A 21,106-nucleotide genomic window follows, 5' to 3' on the forward strand; every position below is an offset into this window, starting at 1 on the left:
ATTGGACCAGGGACTCGTTTGTCTTCCGGGAAAGTGATGGACAACATACAAGAGGACGGCGGGGGCGACAGGAAATGACAAAATCAGGCGTGATGTCGTTTATTTTGTGACAGGTTTCATGTGATGTTACATCACACCGTGTCACATCCCATAACATCATTTTACAGTGTTTTCTGTTGGAGTTTGAGTCCGTCTGGCCGTCAACAGTGACAAGGATTTCTGAATTCCAAAGCAGGACGACTGACGAATACCACGTGTGACGAAGAATATCCATTACACATGTCCGCGCGCTCGATATGAGACACGCATTTGTCATTTTGTATTTTCAAAACAGGCTCCTCTCATTTGCGGTGGAATTTAGATTAAATACGGGCGCGCTGCAGCCTGGTCATTACCTCCAGTGTCTGGGGAAATTAGCTGTCACTTGCTTGTACTCGCCAGCCATCCGCCTCCAGCAGAAAAGTCAAAAAGTAACGCTTCATGTCCAGCTCCCTCCAATAAGCCTTAGTTAATTGATAAATGGACTCTTAGAAATCCTCTGAAAGAGGCTTGCCAGTTAAATTCTATTCATAGAATCATTTCAAATGTAAATATCAATAGAAAGAATAAAAACTGACTGTCCTCAGCCTTTAATTATTGTTTTTCAACGTAATGTCACAATAGCTAGAGAAACCATTTGAGTTTGAGAAAGGGTTGTTCAATGGCTTATTTGGAATTCCACAACCCAGATTGTAGCAGATGTGTTCTTCATCCCCATCTTTATCAGTTTTCTTTCCCCCCTATCTTTGCATTTAATGTCACATATACAACTGCGCGATGAGGAGGCATCAGAAGAATCTTCAAGACTAGCTGCCACCGCCAGACTTTATGAAAAATCGTTGGCGTGGTCATGAATGCAGACGGCAGCCGTTGGGCGGCGTTGATTACGTTGATTACAGGGGACATTACGAAATCTGTTGGATGGCGGCCGTTCATATCAAGTCCCACAGAGACTTCATGCTGCTACCGTACTATTGCTAACGTTCAGACGGTGGCAGTGGGACGGCAGCACAGGGGCGGGAGTCGGAAATCGGCAGATAATCAGACGAGTTTGGGACCTTGGAGACCCTCCCATGAGTCAATTATCACGCCGCTGCCTTCCTGCCACTCGCATGTCACTAGACTGCCACCGCACAACCTCCAAATGTGTCCGTGCGGCTAGATGTCAGGGGACGCCGTTTAACTTTTCTCAAAACCCGGGGGCGGCCACCTGCTGAATTTGCTGAAAAACTTCTACATTTTGGGATTTGTCCTAGGTTTAGAGCCAACCGCTTCATTCCCAGCTTTAACAATGCTTTGAACACTGGATGGATAATTGCTGATATCACCCACGGGATTCTGGGCATGTAAGTTTAAGCTTGAAGTGGGTGGGGGGCCTTTTCACAGAATTTTGTTCTTTCACCAGTCATTTCAGGAAGTACAACGTTTAGTACTTCCTGGTTGTTGGTCATGTGACTCATTTAGGTCAAAATAAGTGGTTCCATCACAGTTTTGCAAAAATGTAATTTTTAATTTGCCTCAAAAACTAACAAAGTGCAAAATCTTGGAGGAGTTTTTATTTTTTATTTTATTTTTCCAAATTGTCGTGTTCTATTAGGAAAACGTATGGTTGCAAATCCAACTTGTGCCAGCAGGCTCCACCTACTTTCAGTGAGGCATCTGATTGGTCAGTTTATAACTGGAATAACTTGAACTACAGAAAAAAATATGAAAAAGATGAGGATTATCAAAAACATGTTAAGACAGGGTATCTGATGGTTCTTCTGACCAATAGATTGACTGGGTAACAGCTGTTTATTTCTCTATTGAAGTTTATGGGATGTTGTCTTTTTGGAGCCAGCAATTACTTCCTGTTTGGAGCGCCAGGGGGAGGAGCCACTTAGTTAAGGGGCTTGCTGGCAGCTATGTGAGAGTCGGCCTTGGTGTTTTTATTTTTTATTTTTAGCTCTTTGGCCTCATCTGTGTGGCTGTACAACTTTATTTACACAAACAAACACAAAGTTACAAAAATGGCCAACGGCCAAGAAATGATTCAGATAAAAAATGTTTAAAAAGTTTGTTGCTTGTCGAGAGCAATCACATTGAAAGAGGTCTGACCGATCGATGCCTCGTTTATTTCATCAAAAAGTAATTTCCGATAAGTTCAAGGGGTTCAAACGTCGACTGAGGATCACATGACAAAACGGCCGCGGTGTTGCTCCAAACTGTGCTAGTCCGTCACTTTGCAGAGCTAATGCGCCGAAACTGCAGGGAGGCAGGAGCCAGCAGAAAGCATCATCTCCCCATCATCCCACTTGGATTTCTTTGAAGTGGGCTTGTATGATGTTGTTTATCCTGGAGAACACGCTGTGCAGCCGGCTCCAGAGCATACTAACACCATATGTCTGCACTTTGTTTTTGCCTGGCACCTCCAGTCTCCTTCCTTTAATTAAAGCACCGCGTTACGGCAGAAACGGATAAATTTAACTACAAGAGACGGTGCACCCCCAAGTTTGGTCCGGCTAAAAATACCTCCTCTGGCAGCGTTTGCTCTACTTTGTGAAAGTTTTACGCTGCAGAAGTTTAACCGGTTTATTGTGTTACATACTTTAGGTAACTTTGAAGGCATCAAAACGACAGTTTCTTCTTTAAGTGAAGATTGATTTCAGAAGATGACAGCTCCAAACAAATTACTGCTGGAACTTGGCACCGCTCGCTGTCTGCTATCTGCATAGATGGCCGTTTTTGTTGTTGTCGTTTTTTTTTTTTTCAAATTAAATTAACGGCGTATCGATTTACATTCTCCAGCGCTGAAATATGTACCCAGACGTTAATAATGTTACAGCGCGGAGAGGAGCAGCGAAGTTCATGGACGTCAGCTAAACTGTCACGCGTGTTCTCGTCATGAGAGCCGAAGCCGGAGTGATTTCTGACAGTGCTGAGAAACCCAGACGCTCGCGCTGCTTCTCATCAATACATCAATACATTTGGCTCATCAGAAAATATGCTTCTGGACTGCTAATGATGTTGGACACTGCGGACTTCATTTAACTCCCAGTAACATCGTAGTTTTAATCAGACTTTATTAAAAAAATTGGTGCAGATCCTGCAGGATGTAATTTATGATCTGTGAGAAACCAGGAGTGACTGTTGGCAGAAGGAAGGGAATGTGAGGGTTTTCCAGATTAAACTGGATTATTTTGAAACACACAAACATCTCTGATCATTTTACGATAAATAAACCAAAAATTTGAAAGTCTTTGACAGATACTTTTGGACTTTTCCAAAGCTGCTTTTTTTCTGTGTAAAAAGTCTCTAAACTTAACACGTTTTTTGACCCCCTGCAGCCACCGTGATGGTTTCCCCTGCCCGTGAATAAATCCAGCTTCTCTCTAAACACAAAAGACTGAATTCAGACACATCCAGGTCTGGCTTGAATGTTTAAAGTCAGATTTAGGTCAAGACTGTCACCAGAACTTTGCCTTTTGGAGAGGGGGAGGGTTTTTATTTTATTTTATTGGTGGTGTGTCACGAGCATCAAAATACTCAAATACTAATTCAACTCAACCTATCACGTCATTCTGGAGACTCTTATCTGGATCTGAATGTTTTTGTTCTCAACACTCAGCTGATGCTGCAGCTGGTGACTCAACCCCTCCCACAAACGGCTGGGGGTGGTTTGTAAATTTGGACTCACGCTTTCTGCTGCAGGACAGAGAAGGTGCATCGTTAAGCCTTGAATACTAGAGCTTCAGTCTTTATGTTCTTTGAATGGCCATCACTCATCGATCATTTATGTAGTTAACTTTACACTTAACACTTTACTACAGTAAGGCAAGTGGTAGTAAAGTGAAGTAGTTGGCTGTGGATTTACATTGATTACACACAGATTTTACAGTATTGAAGCTGGCTGTTGGTAGTAAACTAATAATTGGTAGAAAAGTTGTTGATACTAAAGTTAAATCATTGGTGGTAGTTAATAGTAAAGTTAAAAGTGTAGTAGTTGGTTGTAAAGTAAAAATGGTATTATTTTGACTGCTTACCCCTTGTGCTATCTTAGATGACCCCCCCTTCCATTGACGTGTTCTCCCTACCATGACAAAGGTGGATAAAGGTGGAAAGATTTCATGTAATCCATGGACACCAGTGAAGATCACAAATCATTGAAGAAAAAAGGTTCAGAGCTCTGTCTAGTGGGTCTAGATGACCCGACTCCCATTAAAGTGCCTAGGATAGCACAAGGGTTACAAACTTAATAATGATTCTGATTCTGAAACCGATTTGTTTGCGTTGGTATGTGTGTATTTATTTATTTGTGAAGTGTTGCATATCGGTGCAAATCTACTTTTCTCTGCTGTCAGAATTCTGTAATTTGCTTTAATGGTCGATGCGTAACGGACGCTCAAAGACGTCTTTGAATCAGCAACAGCTCAGGGGCTAAAGGGTTAAACCTGAATACATACTACTTAATACCACGACTTTTAGTCATCTTATTTTGGAAACATTTGCTAACAAAAAATCTAAACTTGCACAAACTCTGATGACACATTTCTGCTGTGAATCCCATCTGATGAAGATGCTCCTCCTTCCATGTTCATGACCTCCTGGATGGGTCCTCGCTCTTGAGAAGGTTCCTGTTTTTCCAGGTTATCTTTTCTCTTTTCTTTCACTCTATCTGTTTATTTTTTGCCGTTCCTTTATTTTGGTGTGTAGCAAAACTCTGTTTTGCAGTTCATGTTGCAGCGTTTTTGTCTGTAAAGGAAAGCGAGTCCAGGGAGGCCTGCGGTTCTCCGGATCTCCTTCCATGACATCCTGGATGAGATTTCACTTTGCTGCCCTTTCAGACCGACGCTTACTTTGGTCCTCTTGTTCTCCTCACTTCCTGTAGACAGAAGCATGATGGGAATTTATCGTGAAAACTTCTTCTTATAGAAATTGTGGACATAAACCAACATATTCCATCCTCATGTTTTCTATCAAAGAAGAAAGAGGATGTTCCCGTGATCTGCCTTCACGCCGACCCGCTTCAGTTCTGCTCTACGTGGATCAAACGGAGGTGGGGGGGGGGGGGGGGGGGGGGTATCTTTAAGCGGTGAAGTTGGAGGAAAAAGAAAATCAAATCTCCTGAAATATCTGCTGTGTCTCTCCAAGCCGGAGCTGGCACAGGCTGTTGGCCAGCAGACTGGAACATCATGCTTCAGTTGAGCTCCTGCGGCCGGAGCGGCACGCCGTCTAATGGAAAGAGAGGGGCACCTTTCTGAAACGGGGCTTGTTCGTTAGATGATGTGAAATAATCTTTCTTCAAAGAAGTGCCGGAGCACGCTCAGCCCCAGATCTCCCCACGCGCCTCACTGTTTTGCCTGTAAATTGAAATAAAAATGAGTGGAACTGAAGGGAAAATCAAATTTTGAGGGAAAGTGATTTAAAAATGTGGAACTAAGATCACCTTGACGGCGTTCTTGTGTTTGTGCTTCATCCGTGGCTGATCTGTGCGTAATGGACTAACCTGACAAACTCGCCGCCGCACAAACACAAAGGACCTGCTGTTTTTAAAATGATTGAGCCATGACTTGTCAGCAAGAATCCGCCTCCACCCTTGAATGCTAATCGCGCCGCGCTTATGCAAAGTCATGTACGCACTCCCAGCAGATCCCAGGCTGGATATCCAAACTCTTTAAACAAATCTTAACGTGTTGTCAGCATAACAATGTCAATAAAATGACACTTCACTTTGTCACTCCTCTTTTTTTCCTTTTCCTTCTTCGTTGTCTTTCTTTCAGAACGTAAAAACGTAAAACCTTGGAAGTCCAGTTTTTCGGAAAGGCTCTCTCTAGCTGTTAGCTGGAAGGCAGGGTGCGTTTATTAATGCGAAAACTCACCGTTTAATCCTAAGTTCCAACCTGCTGTTGATTGTCGCCGCCGCCTCCACTCTCTCTAGAACTTAGTGGCGAGTTGCTCAAACGGAGATGGCGTGTTATTCTAGCTGCTTGCATGCTGATGACCCAGTCGAAAATCAATTGCCGGGGTGGCAAGATCAAGTTAATTACTGCAGCTCTCAATAGCAAATAACATAATTGAATCATGATTTTGCTGAATCACATGATTTCCCAGCAGCCTGCTGGTTGTCAGGGGCTGCGGACCATGAAATTGATACAGGCAAGCCACTGCAATGAGACCCGGCTGCAGTTTAGTTAAACTACGAGACACCGCACATCACCCAACAAAACTTGGACTGCTGCATTTTACACTTAGCTGCACATTTCATCTTACGCACAGAGCAGCCAAAATGCCATTTAATTTTATAGTATTTGAGCATTTTATACACATGAATATGAAAAAAAGTCTCCAGATAAATGATTTATGTGCAGCTCTGCCGGTTAAAGGCCAGTTCGGACAAATTTACTTCCAAAAGTTATACAAAAAGAAAAAAAAAGAACAGCAACTGTATGGGTAGGTGTGCTCTGATTGGTCATTTCTGGAGGCTCCGCCCCAGAAAGAGAGGCACTGACTATTTGTGGGAACTAAAGTATGTTTGTAGAAACTCTTGAATTTGTTTACTGGCTTAAAAGTAAAATCTCAAAATGTACTAGCGTAGTCATGATGAGACGTCAAAATAAGATTGCCCAAATATGCAAATGAGGTGGGTGGAGCGTTACTGGATCTGGACAGGGATTGGTTTCCGATGTGGAACCATTGCCTTTTAGAAAAACAGGTGAAGTCCAGTGAAGGTAGATTTAGCCCTAGGATGGCACCGCCCACTTTATGAACACACAAAGATAAATAACACAATGAACAGAAAGACTGAAATACATGTATTTACTTCTAGATTGGTTTTTATCGGCCCTTCACTGTGAAGCAGGTCAACTATAGCAACACTAGCAAAACTATTGCAGCACATAAAAAACCAAAAGGAATAAGAACCAATAAACTATGAGCTAAACAAATTCTGATGTCAGAAAAAGCAAAGGTCAATTATGGTAACTTTGAGGAGCTTTCATTTGACTAGAGTCTCAAAAATATATAATTTAGATAAGGAGGTGTCCATAAATGGCATTATTCCACTCATACCACGGTCACCCTAAAGAAAGACATGTTCAATACCCTAATAAGCAAAATGAAATAGGAAATATTGTCAGTAATTTTATTTTTAACGTTAAAACCGTGAGGGGACTACTTGCTACGCACTGTTGTCACGGTAACGGCACCAGAACCTGCCTGTCGCTCTACCATAGCTGGTGTATGAGGACTAACCAGCGGAGGAAAGTGGTTTATATACTAAACGACATGTGAAGCCATCCAATGCATCGTTTCACAGGAAAAGTTCACCTCTTCATCATCCGTGTTTGTCCAGGTGATGAGGATAAAGGTTGTTTCAAAGAAACAAAGTCCCAGTAGTTTCCTAGACGCAGGTTCTGTCGTGTCCATCATGGAGACATTTGAAGGACAGAGATTTTTTCTACCGTCTTCTGCTGTGATCAACTGTGGAAGAGCGTCTGTCCATCTATGTTCCAAGGTTCTGTTCTGGTTACCAACTGGCCCTTAGAACATTCAGTCTATGTGCCCATAAGTGCTTTTCAGTGGCGACCCGGCAGCCAGTCAGAATCATACCATGGCATAATCATATTTATAGTACATTAAACTGAAGTTTTCATATTTAATCCCTGAAAAAGTGCATTTACTTATTCACAATTTGTCAACAACATTCATTCTTTTTTTTTCTTTCTTTCTTTTTGATCTTTTTAAAACTTTATATCAGTTTTCTTCACACATTTATTATGTCTGGAACATTAAGTTCTTGTTCATTTTTCTGCGCATCGCTGCGGCTTTACACGTTTCTTAAACAGAAGGTTTTGTTTGTCCTGGATTTGAAAAACTCTGTCGATTGATTTTCAACGCAGAGTCAAAGCAAAACTTTTTAGACATAAAGGCGGAAATGTTATTGCCAAAGACTACCTTTTGAGGAGTTGATTTTCTGATGCTGATATTGTGCTAACGTTATCCGGTGAAGCCGTTTTGGGTCCTCCGCTCCCGTTTGACGGTCTGGAAGTCTCAACGGTAAAATCACATCTCCACTTCCCGGTGAGATCGGCCAAAAATTGCCTCCATGCTTTTTGTACGGCGACTCCTGTTCAGTTTACAACAAAGTCGGCGAGTTCACTCGGCTGGTATCTCAAAGAGAGCAATTGCACAGGATCAAGTCAGAAAAGAACCAGCCCAAGGGAGAGAGCTGCACTTTTTCCAGCCAAACAGAAAAACCTGAGTGAAAATGAGTAGAGAAGCAGTTTAAGCTCCAAATTACTGGTAAGAAAAGTGCCAGGGCTTTTGTGCAGTTCTATGTATGCAATAACTGCTGTGAAATGGAGCTTAAGCAGCAGAAACAATACCCATGTTTGACTGAGAGATAACTTTCTGGAGGGAACAAAATGATCACTTGGTTCCGATTGTAGAGCAATTTAAAGAATGATGCTGCTCCGTACAGAACGGAGTGCAAGAAATGGCAGCGATAATTCACAATAAGAACAGTGTGTGCAGCTGAACTGTTTCACAGAGTTACTGTGAAGGAATGATTTCCTGAAGGCTTCCTTGTGACATGAATGAATCTGCTGGAAAATGAGCTGCTCTGCTCTGCGTCTGGAGGAAGAGGAGGGGTTGCGATGGACCGTCCTCGTGGATTGTGGTTGATTCGGTCACTTCCTTTTTCTCACAGACGCAGAGTTCTCCGGTTTCAGGCCACTCGTTGTCTGAATGGGGTTATTGATCTCTTGGCACTTTGAAACCAACCGCATCTCTCTGGACGTCAATCGTTACCACAGACGTTTTCATGCCAAAGCTATTTGGATTCTCCCACAAAATCTGGTTTTCCAAAAAAGGTTATAGCTGGTTAAAAAACCATCAGTTTACGTTTCAAAGCTGCTGCTTTTATTCATCAACATTAAGGGTGTTTTCAGACGGGAGCTGTCTGAATACACCCAAGCGGTTCCTGGTCCTGGACAATACATGCTTAAGCTGAGGCTTAGCCCTGGTGCTGTCTTACGGGGTCCAGATGACCCCACCCTTCCATTGACGTGTTCTCCCTACCATGACAAAGGTGGATAAAGGTGGAAAGATTTCATGTAATCCATGGACACCAGTGAGGTTGCCATTGTCACACGTGTAATAGGTGTATTGTGAAGTACTCACATGGCTAATGTGATGAAGTAAGCGTGATGCTGTCATATGGTGTCCCTACGCCACACTCCAGGTCAGGGGGGCTCATTAGGTCGATCGCGATCGGCCGGCCAATCTTCAAGGACATGAGGGTAGATCGCAGGCCAGCAAAGATAAATAACCAAAAAATAATCCTCACTAAGAAGTACATGACTTGATTGACATGCAGAATGGCCCATCGTACATCCTCTGATACATGTGTCACTGCACATGCGTGTCTAAATACACTGAGCGAAAATTCTGTCTGTCATCAGAAAGTCGCTACTTGCCCCACGGCGCGTCAAGTCCCTGGCAGGAGATCACTCCGGCCCACTGGAGTCTTTAAAGCCCGGATCGCCCCGCCTGCCTCCGCAGGTCCCGCCTGATGGATCCGAGCTCACAAAGGCAGCAGTGTTTTCCTGTACGACGCGCTTCTCCAGCGCTGCCCACTTTAGAAAGTTTAGTGTAGTTTTTCAATTATCACTACATAAACAACGTTATGTACTAATAGTTCATAATACTATACAGGCATGAAAAGGATTCCAGCTATAAACCTTTCCATTCCTGCCTGCAGGAGGAATATCAGGTGCTAAACATGCTAACATTTCTATCACGCCACACATGGATTTGTCTGAAGATCACCCATGCCAAACCTGGATTCAATCAGAACATTTCTGATTACAAAATGTTGTGCGGCCAGATTAAATTTCAGAAAAAGTTGTGGAGTTGATCCTGATATGACAGTCAGGTTTCACATTCTGTGCTGTTTCTATCCTCAAACCGAAACGATTGGACCTGTCGGTTACAATCAAACGGTGTCCAGATGCCGTCAATAAAGAGCCGCTCCTGCTGTCCAAATCAGTTTCCAGTGTAAATCCACCTGATGGGTCAGCATCTAATCAGTCCAATTTGGAAATGGAATGGGAGAGGAAGGGGCGAGTGGAGAAAAGGGAAGCCAGAGGAAAATGAAGCGGCGGGGCTGGAGGGGGGTTGGAGCGGCTGCCGCCCACCGCTGCCTGGCCCTGACACCTTGTGAAGAGTGCTCATTCATCACGCGGCGCGGGGCCTGAGCCTCCGTAAATCACTGCGGATAAAGGACGCGCCGTAAAGAATGGAATTGTGAAGGTAAGGGTTTTAAATCCCCCCTAGATGATCCGAGATAAACACGGAGAGACTTTTGACAGTCCCTCGTTACCGCCACAAGCGAGAGGAGCTGTCACCACTCCCCGCTCGCCTTTCATCTCGGGGTAACAGTCTGGCTGCTAATATTCTCAATTATCTCTACAATATGTTGCTGGGAAAAAGGGGAAAGTTCCGAGGAGGCATTCATGCAGTTTTGGAAGTTTTAATTTGACAGCTTGAGGCGTAATGATGGGATGTGATGAGGGTGGAAGGGGCCGGCGGCCCCCACCAGGTGTGACAGGTGACTGGGCAGGACGGCGGATATCAGGAGGGCAAACGGAGGCTTCAAGAATGGAAAAGGAAAGGGGAATCGTACAAGCTGGCGGCTTTTTCATTTAGCAGCTGTTTGTAGTGGAAGTGAAAATATTTCACCAAATTAAATTTCTCTCCTCCTGTAACTCTGTGAAGCCGTCGCCGCTAAGATTGTCTTTCCTTCAAGCCACGCAGGTAGAGACATAACTTCATCCCGGGGAATGACTCCATCATTCCAAGTGTCGCTGACAATAAGGCAGCGTGATAAATCACAGCTTTGCACTCAGCTTTATGAAACATGATGATCCACGCTGCAGGTGAGGGGAAGTTTCTCCGGTTGGGCCTTCCAGCAGCAGCTCTGCTATCACGGGTCAGGAGTAGCGCCACCTTTAGGACACGTGGCGGCTGTTAGTTCAGGTGTTTCCTGAGGGTGGGGTGAGGGCCGTGGGTTCATTGGAGTCGCCGGAGGAAGTCAATAGTGGCGTAATGACAGAGTACACTCTTTCTTTCGCACATTTGGACCGTTTTCCTGATGGATAAAAGTCCCAAATCATGTCTCCTGTGATGGAGTGAAACCAGGAAAACAAATTGGCCCTTTGCAGTAACAACCCCCCCTGTGAGCTTCCCGGGCGTGGAAGATAGACAGACGGCTTTGAGGGGAGCTCCATGCCCTACAGAAGGATGGATGGCATGGATCTGTAATGGTTTCTGTGGTTTTGATAAAAATAACCCAACCTGTAACCTTCATCCTGATTGGTTGAGTGAAAGGGCACTGTGGGACTGAGATAAGTGAAGTCTGTCGCTTTGGCGGCTCTTATAAATTGCAGCTACCTGGAAGGTTTGCGTGAAACAAGCGAGCTGTCTGCTCTGACAACCGCCTTTTGATTTGACATCCAAAAATCACACGAAGCCAAACGGATGTGGAGACGTCCTGGTACACAACTTCAGTTTGTGTTTTCCTCAAGGCGCATCTCAGTCAGATCTGGAAGCATGAACACAGGGACAACAGGGGGAAACGTGTAAAACAACACGGTGTCCTGGAAACCAGCTGCATGGTGACTCCGGAAGCTGCCAAAACGTTTGGCACTTTCAGGTTTGAACCCTGTGTGCTGCATACACACTGCTGCCCACCTACACACTCCTACATGCATATACACACGTTCAGGCCGTGCTCAAAAACGCACGTTTACGTGAAAAGTCTATGGCCGAATCTGAATGTCTTCAAACTCGGACGTTACCACCACAGGATGACGTCATCAGTAGTCGCCGATCATATATGTACATAACATTGTTTTTATAACTTTAAAAAGTCATCTTAAAAGTCGTTACTTACATTTAAATGTAAACACACCCACGTGAAGATATGGGTTTCTTTCCCGCGTCACAAGCAAAATGCAGATAGCACTACTGGTGGAGGGATACTCACCTCTAAAGCCGGACGCCACTACAGCTCCAAATGCTCCTGCAATTGGAGCAACGGGGAGGAGCCAGAGGGGTAGGGGACGAATGTAAATGCATGTAAATGTGTGTTTCAGGCTTTTGCATGTAAAGTCTTGTGTTCATGCGTCGCTACACAGGTTTTAAGTCAGTTTATGGATTCGACATACAAACACGTCTGGAAAATTAAACCAGGTTGAACTTAATATTTAAAGACTCTGTTAAGGTCTCAGTTAAGGCAGGGACGTATGGTTAGCATCCTTTTTAATTCACAGAAGTGCCAACCGTTTGAAAGCAGACCATGGAAGAGAAATAATAACAGCGGCTTATACCCAGCTGGAATTTTACCAAACCAAGCCTTTCATGTATCGGAATAGAGCTGTGAAAAAAATAAAGCCTGGAGCAAGATTCCCCAGATTTGCACCGCTTTGACGTATTGCACCGGGAACACCATATGCTAAGAATTCACCGTGTTCTGGTTCAAATCAAATCAAACTTTATTTATAAAGCACTTCTCATATAAAAGCATAACACAAAGTGCTTTACATTAAAACAAAATAATTGTTACACTATCCTACACCCAATTCTATCTACTGTAACACATTTCTACATAGTCCTAGACATCCAAATACTCCCATAAATACTTCTGCATAATCTTGCATATTCTTACATTCTGTAACACACTTCTACACACACATTAGACCTCAAATCAACATCACATTCCAACATTTATTTCATTATGTTTGTAAAGCACTAAATCCCTGTCAAGGTCAACTCAAACAGTACCTGGTGAATGCAAAAAACACAAGATAAGGCTGTCCAATTGATTATTTTAATTAAATCAATCATCAATAAGAAAGTATAGGTAGTGTGAAGTACATACTGTGGAGAGGACAGACTCTTCAATGGCTTTTGTAATTCAAACTTTTCGCTTTAAAACGCTGCAGTTTCCATCACTTTTTCTTATAATATATATGTATACTTACAGATATATTTGTTAAAAAGCTCTTTATCGGTTTTTCATCCTGCAATACATGTTACAGAGACACGATCAAACTGCCATTTCCCCCCAAAAAGTACAAATACTAACATCAACTCCTCACAAATATCTATGTGCAACAAAAAAAAGCCTAAAAATAGAAAGTTGGGGTTAACCGCTATTAACCTTAAAACCAGACGCTTCCGTAGGAGTGTGTTGGTGGTTGCCATAGCGATGCAGTGAGTGATGAGCTCCAAAAAGACTGAGGTTTGAATGCATCTGTTGGTGTTTTGATAGCCCCAGACCTCGGACGCCTGTTAGTTTAGGTTTGTGCTGCTTTGGGTGCAGATTTCATGTCATGAATTGACAGGAAAATGTGTTAACAGGCTGCAAAGCTGCGAGGGGATGAATTTGTGAATTAAAGTCAGACTTTCCTTTGATGCGGTGTCAGGGGCGTTTGTTAGTCGTGATGTTACAAAAATACCCGTTTGCATGCAGGAAGAGGGCCATCAGTGGGTTTGTTCCCGACCAAATGTGTCTTTTTGTTGCCGTGCACCCCCCCCCCTTTTTTTTGAATTTTTTTTTAAGAAATAATTTATTCTTTGTAAAGAATAATCCGCGGGGCATTAACTTTGAACCAAATCATCTGCATTGTTTTTCGCGCACCAGACTTCCCAAAACCTCGCTCAACAAAACAAAAAATAATTGTCAGGACGAGTCTGGCGCTTCGGAAGAACTAACCCTTTAATCCTGTTTACTCTGCGGTACTCACTTTTTTAGCTAATTAGGTGCCTTCCTGTGTGTGTGTGGGCGTGGACGGGCTGCAGCTGACATCTCCCCGCTTCTTTGTTTGGCTCCAGCTCCGGCACAGCAAACACAACGGTGCGGCTCAGTGTGTAGCCTCATGCAGGGCTCTATTTCTGCCGGTCGCCACCATCGGGAGGCATTTCAGTCCAAGAGTCCTCCTCTGTTCGAGCTAATGCAAAATATGTTACGCAAGCTGAACCGCATGTGTGTGTGTGTGTGTTTTTACTGTGTGGGAGTTGGTTTGGACAAGCACAGCACTCTGATGATCAAAGTTCCTCACAACCGCTACAGATATCTGACAGAGGAACTAGGCTGAGCGGATGGGAGGAGGGAGGGGGGTTGTTGTTGTTGTTGTTTTTTGTAAACCCGAAGCCAGGCATTAGCTTTTCGGCAAAGACTGAGAAGGGTATTAATCACATGACCACAGTTCACTGAACTCTGCCTTGAAATATGAGACTCATTTCTCATTTCTCCTGGATAATCAACTTAGGGGGAAAGAGGAAAAAAATCCGATATTTCACCTTGAAATGCTTCATAACTCGCCTGCGGGATTTTTAAACTCGCCTGATTATAGCAGACCAAAAGGAAAACAAATGGAATCAAAGATTCCCGGCACATTCTGTGCACGCCAGCCGGAAAATGACTAAATATACATGAAGGCTTACATTAATTAAAATGTTGCTCTCCTACTTTCAGAGCAGACAACAGATGGATTATTTTGGCTTTGTTTTGGACAGTTTTGCCAACGCGAAAGACCATCCACTCACGGGGACATAAATCACTCTCCGACGCTGTGGGACAAACTTATCGGATGCATCACAGACCGTCCTGCCTGTCTGCGCCTGCCTTTACATTAAGGCGGCCCCACATGCATGTTCGCGTCAGCGCCGCGCCGCTTTAATGCACGCTCTTTCCATTCTTATCTAATCAAGTTAATGTTTTTTAAGGTGTTTCTCTGAAGGAAGATGAAGCAACAAAAAAAGATCGGTGTTGAATCAAATGTCAGCTTTTGCATAGTTTTCCCTTCAGGTGGGTATTTTAAGATAAAGGATGTTTATGCAAACTGTTTCAAAGATGCTCTAGTGAAGGTTAATCGTTAAAAACATTAAAAAAAAAAACCTGAAGGAGCCAATAAAGGAACTAGAGCCTCAACATGAGGGGAGTATGACCGACTCATGAGCAACTCGTGCTCCTCTCAGATTACCTGCAGCTCTTCTGTCTTATTGGTTTTCTAAAAATAACAACAAAAGTATGGCCATTATAGTATTTTTTCCAAAGAAAGATGAAGGGGGAAACTGTAAAATGATTATTCACAGAGAGCTGTGACATCAGGGGCTCATTTTGCCTTTAAAAACACTGATTTGTAGGTTAATAACAAAACCGAAGCTGTATCTGTTTTTTAAGTTCTTGTCTAACTTCACTCATACACCAAAAACTACAAAGCTAATTCCAAACCTCCATATCCCGTCTTGAATAGCTAGTTATGATGTGCTCATAGATTTGGGCATTTTCATTAATGCACTTTTATGATTCTAAATGCATCATCATTGAATCAGGCAGGGTTCAGGGGTCATTGATTATGCAGATGATACACTCCTTCGCCCTGTCAGCTCTTTTCGCCGTTCCGGCGAGGGTTTTTTTTTTTTTTTTTTCTTCTTTTATTTGAATTAGGACAATGCATATTAAACAATGTTTCAGCAGCTGCTTTAACATAAATATGCCAGAGTTAGCACAGGAGCTAAATTTCATCTGTTGTCCTAGGACAGGATAAAAATATCAACACTTACATTTACAACACAATGAAATAGCACAATATTAGAGGTAAAAATATTTACAAAGGTTATTACAATAAAAAGCAAGTCTAAAGGGTATTCACATCAACAGCATCTGTGCTTTGGAGAAGACGGAGACGGATGTTTAAGGACATATTAAAACCCATCTGCTTCCTCTAGAAGACTTATGATCCCTGATCTCCATCGAGAAATGGTTCATTGATACGTGTTGTTTTTACCAGTTTTCCAACATGAGAAAGCTCAAAAGATACGTTGGTGTTTCTGGTTTTCAGTGAACCCCAAAGGGTTTATGTTACTCCATTATTTATAAGCCTTTGCTGACTCTTTGTCCAATCCAGCCCCTCTGTGGGCATGATTGTTTACTTTAAAAAATTACATACTGGAATTGTTTGCACACGGTGCTCTACGTGTACTAATACTGTACAGCTATTGCTATGTTTGTTGTCATTTGGGATTCTGGGATGGCAGCACTTCTCACTGTCGACACTGGAACGGCTCGGCCACAAGCGAAACGTAAACCCTTCCGAAGATTTGTTCATTTTTACCATTTTAGCACAAGTCAGGAGCTAAATAATGGCGCCATCTTCCATACTCGGAGTTGGAGAAAGGCTTGTCGTCCATCCTCCACTCTGACCAGGACGTAAAAAAATGTCCCGCTGGACTCATTTTCTTCTGGACATCTCCAGGTTTTTTATTTTCCTGCTAGCTTTTTATCAAGCAGGCGGAGGAAACGTGGTAGAGGTAAAAAAAAAGATCCCTCTCTGCCTGAGCTGCTGGCCCTCCCCAGCAGAACCAGCAAACCTCGGCTTGGACTTCAGATCCATCTGCAGATCTGCTGGTCTGGAGCTCCTGTGAACCTCTGAAGACCGTCAGAGTTTAATGCTTAGGAGGACGGAGGTTTCTTCACACCAGTTGTGCGATCATCTTGTGTTGGTCTCCAAAGCTGTCGAGTGGAGTCGTCTTGCATTAACTGCACATTTTACAGTCCATAGAAAATGTCATTTTCTGGAACACAGAGGCAGCAAACAAAATGAATTCTCCTACAAGTGCTGACTCCTGCAGACATCACAGTTGTGCTCCTTCCCTGCCATCCTTTAGAAATCTGCTGGAGATGTTTCCTTTTCAGTCACCTGCTCCTGCATCAAACTCATTCACTGACACGTCCGGCGCCTATTAATACCTACATCCTCCACCATCAGTTTTCGTCACCGCCACGCGGTTTAAGCGCCGGAAATGTAAGCCTATAGTCTGGATCGGTGCTGGGAATCGGACTTCCTGAAGTAAAGAAGCACAGATTGAATGACAGCAAATGCTGCAGGTTTATTTCTGAGACAACTAAATGTAGCAGCGGGCTGACGGGTCAGCAGGTGTCTCATTTAATACATAACATTTCTGTAGAAACTTATTCTTTAAATAACCTTTAAATGCAGTCAAATGGGTTCATTCACATCTCTAATAAACTTACATTAGGAAAAATGATAAAAATGCAACTAACATCTATTCTCTGTGACTCAATTAGGAATTTTTCATTCAAACTAAATCATTACTAATATATCCAAATGATTAAAGACGGTAGTTTTTAGTAATGAACGTAGAAGCTAAATATATATATATCAATATGACAGAACTGGAAATATTTGGATTTATCTGGGTTATTGTGCATTTTAGGAAAAACAAGGGAAGAAAGTAAAAAAGACTCATAGATATATTAAATCCTTTGATTCACATATTAAATAAAAAATATCCTTATGAGTTTAGAAATGGCTCCTAGCCATATATGCAATAAACGTTCCCTACACATAAATGACACGTTAAATACATTAAATAAATTGTCAAATCAAGTTTGACTAATTGCTTGAAAGGGAAGTGAATTAATATAATCCCATCCCTATGATGGATGGATGGATGATGGATGGATGATGATGGATGGATGGATGGATGGATGGATGGATGGATGGATGGATGGATGGATGGATGGATGGATGGATGCTATAAGCTTTTTCTTAACACGGTAATGTTAAAACAAGAACATTTTAAAAAAGAAAAAATAACAAGTTCCACTTATGATATTTAGAAAAGCAGAAATCAGAAAACCTGTGTCATTTCCTAGGACATAGTTTCTGCAGAGCGGCAGGAGTTCGTTCGAGTTTCAACTGTAGTTGTTAGCCTGGACTAAGCCCGCCCACTTTCCTTTCTCCACGAGGCAGGGAGCTTGTGGCTCCGCCCAGCGTGTTTTTTACGAAACATAAGCTCTTTTGTCAGACTGCATTTCTTTATCTGCTCCTGATTCACCATTTAAATAAAGAAATACTTAGAATTTTAAGCTGAATTTTGTTTATAGAAGCCCTCCATCATCAGAAAAATGCCACAGGAACACTATTTTTATCAGAGTGGGTTTGTAATGGTCTTTGGGAAAGAACTAATATTGTGAGAACAACTTTTCTGTGAAACTACAACTTTTGGAGACAGAAGCGTAAATGAAGAATTCAGAATAAAAGCACAAAGATACGACTCCATTGACACGGTATGTTGTGACTGAAAACAGATCAATAAACTTCCTCCAATTCCTCCGAATGCAAACCTTCTTAGCTTTAAACTGCCTGTTTAACCATCTGGAATTTTCTGACTAATTTAAAGCAATGTTTACTTTAACCGCCAATAACTTATTATTATTGCAAATTTATCTTTGTAAATGTGTAGCTGCAGGTCTGTGCGCAGTTTCCCAACTTTTGTAATCTAGTTGTAATCTGATTACTTAGGAACTTGGAGGTGTAAATTGTCCTCTGATTCCAGATCCCCCAAAAATTGACTGAAGAAAAAAAAAAAAGTTCTGATGTGAGTTAATTTAGACAAAATGCCCTCCCCCCCATCTTCAAAGTCAACCCAAACTGATTGTGCAATACCCCGATGATTGTCCTTTGCAGCACAGATGTGACTCAAAGTTGCTTAATCCACTTCTGATTGTGGGAAAGTGTGAAGGCAATAAAATCCTGGATCCGGTCGATACAAACCCAAGAAACGTCTCTTCAAACTTCTGTCGTTTGAAGTAAACCCTGGTAAGTTTGTGACCCCCCCCCCCCATGTGTCAGAGTTGGAGTGACTATGCACGCTGATGTTGGAGGTCAAAGGGGTTCCCCGGTGGTTCCTCGTCCTCGTGCTTCCCGTCACCTCCTCCACGGCGCTCCGCTCATCCGGCGCTCTACTTTCCAGCCTTTTCAGAGGAATCTGTGCCCTTCCCACAGACACTCTGATGTTTAATTCATCGGCAGACGCCGGGGGGACGCTCACCACAACATTAAAAAAGACAAAAGGAGGACGGGAGCGGGAGAAATGAGGAACTAAATGTTTGCTCTGCATTTGCTGGTGGCCAGAGAGTAATGAACAGGAGAAACGCTGAGGAGCGGATGACAAAAACATCCCATTTCTTTGTGTTTTGACCGGCTTCGGGGGGAGACGGGGGCAGCGGGGATGTTTCTGGACACCTCGGCGTGCTCCCTCTTAATCAGAGGTTGATTAAGCGCATTTTCAGAAGCATGGATTAGGGAGCTCCCCTCGGACGGCGCTAAATTGGTGCGATGGGAAGGAAGGCAGTGTTGAGCACCACTGAGGGAAACTTTGATGTGCCAGTCAGAGAATCTGGCATGCATGCTTTGCCGTTATTGACCCTCCTATCCCTGATTTCAGACCGATCCCCCGGTGCAGAGCGAGGCGGAGGAGGTGAGGGCAGATTCGGCTTTTGAAGGATCTCAAGACTTGTGTCTGAATATGGGTTTTAGGTGGCTGTTACTCTGAAATTTACCAGGAGGCTCGGTTCTGATGGCCGGTGTTGGTTCGAAACACTTTTCAGGCCTCGGGTCATTCAGACTTTTTTTTTTTGTCCAAGGTTGCAGCGGCACACCTACCTTGGCGGCCTGTTATTATCTCAGATGACTTTCCCGTCAGCAAATTATTAAAAAAGGACTCAAAAACATGAAAGGACTGGTTTGTTTTGGTGACTAAAGTGACACCAGCGCCTCCCTGAGGAACCCACCAATCATGAGAGGACACGACACCAACATAGTCACAAACTACTCTTCACATACAAGGCCTTTAAAAAGTCCAGATCAACTGGTGTCGGTTCGTTTGTTGTGAACTGGACTCTTGGATGTGTGGGGGGGGGGGGGGGGGGTGATCAATCTGTACGACACATCTGCATTTCACCTTTGTAGTGTTCACTACGACACATCTGTAGAAAACAAAGTGTATTTTCTCTTTACGGGTTCGCTGAGCGGTCTACGGTCTAGATATTTCCTGCGGGTCACCTGTGTGGCCCAACAAGGTTTGACCTTTTTTTTTATCTGCAGACCCCCCGTGTCCACCTGTGAGGACAGGTGGGACTAAGCTACATTCCCCCGGTTTTCAAACCTTTGTTGCTCTTCAGACTTGTCTTCATTTCTTCTCCGCCTCTCTTTGGACCAAGTCTGCTGTGGTCACTCTGAAGTGAACCGCACCGGAGTTCATCTGCAGGTGGACCCTTTTCTCCCAGAGTTCACCTGGTTGAGTTCAGGTGCACGTTCACACCTGCAGAACCAAAAGGACCATCAGAAGAAGCCGTTTCGGGATCAGACTCCCCTCCTCCCCCCGTGAACACGGCGTTCCTCCGTTTTTACTGCTCATGTTGAGTCAACAGGTAATGCAGAGAACAGAGAGCGCAACGACCCCCCTGCCCCTGGATGCACTGCGAGTACCATTTATGGGTTTCTGGTTAATAACGGTCCTCTGCTTTTTGTGCTGGTTTGAAACCCGTCACTGGAGGCATTATTCATGTGGCACTGGTGGCAGCGCTATTAAGGTAATGACTCAGGCTGTTAATGTGATCCAGCGTCAGACACAAAGGGATCTCTCAGCCTGAGCAGCAGACAGGAGACCTCCAAGCCCCCGCAAAAGCACCGATGCCTCGTGTCGTTGCTGATTTATTTTGCCCTTGAACCTGGGAGCGATAGGACTTTGTGGGATGACCTTAAAAGAAGAGAGGGAAGGAAGGCGGATTCTCCAAACTACTGAGAGCCGTGCCGAACAGCTAAAGGCTTTTACAGAAAGTGCTGTAATCTAAAATGTGCCATTTCTCACACATGGCGCGGCTCTGGGATGGACCCATCAGATAGCCTGAGATTAATCTGACTTGACCTGTGAGCCCCGGCCGCCGTCCCCCCACCCCCCACCCTGATCTGCCTCCTGCTCTACCGGCCCTGAGAGGAATCTGCAATGGATTCCACAAAGATAGAAATCATTTTGAGTTCAGCCGAGGCGCCCGCGGCGATAAGGCGTTGGACTCGCAAATTTCCTAATGTAAGATAAAGATTCATGCCATCCTGAACTGTCACCCGCTGTCAGACGGCACGTTGGCGTTTTTAGTTGCACGGGTTGGTCAGTCCACAAACACGACTCCATGGCCACCGTCCACAGGAGACGC

The 21,106-nt window shown here is 43.6% G+C and overlaps 1 protein-coding gene and 1 long non-coding RNA gene across 8 annotated transcripts in view; one reads left to right on the forward strand and one right to left on the reverse strand.

The window, feature by feature from the left end:
- rbfox3b (RNA binding fox-1 homolog 3b) overlaps positions 1–21,106 on the forward strand; it is a 653,838-nt gene that overhangs the window by 190,715 nt on the left and 442,017 nt on the right. The gene's annotated exons all lie outside the window — the stretch shown is intronic.
- Positions 84–14,973, reverse strand: LOC105354494 (uncharacterized). 2 transcript variants are annotated; one of them, XR_013657602.1, is made up of 5 exons: positions 13,827–14,973; positions 11,470–11,620; positions 9,495–9,653; positions 9,199–9,301; positions 84–4,900 (listed from the first exon to the last, which is right to left on the reverse strand). It is a non-coding gene; the product is annotated as an uncharacterized LOC105354494 (long non-coding RNA). The 2 variants fall into 2 exon arrangements; XR_013657601.1 differs by having other exon boundaries at positions 9,495–11,620.

This window comes from Oryzias latipes, chromosome 8, assembly GCF_053564925.1.
Source record: "Oryzias latipes strain Hd-rR chromosome 8, Olatipes_Hd-rR_3.1".
NCBI lineage: Eukaryota > Metazoa > Chordata > Actinopteri > Beloniformes > Adrianichthyidae > Oryzias > Oryzias latipes.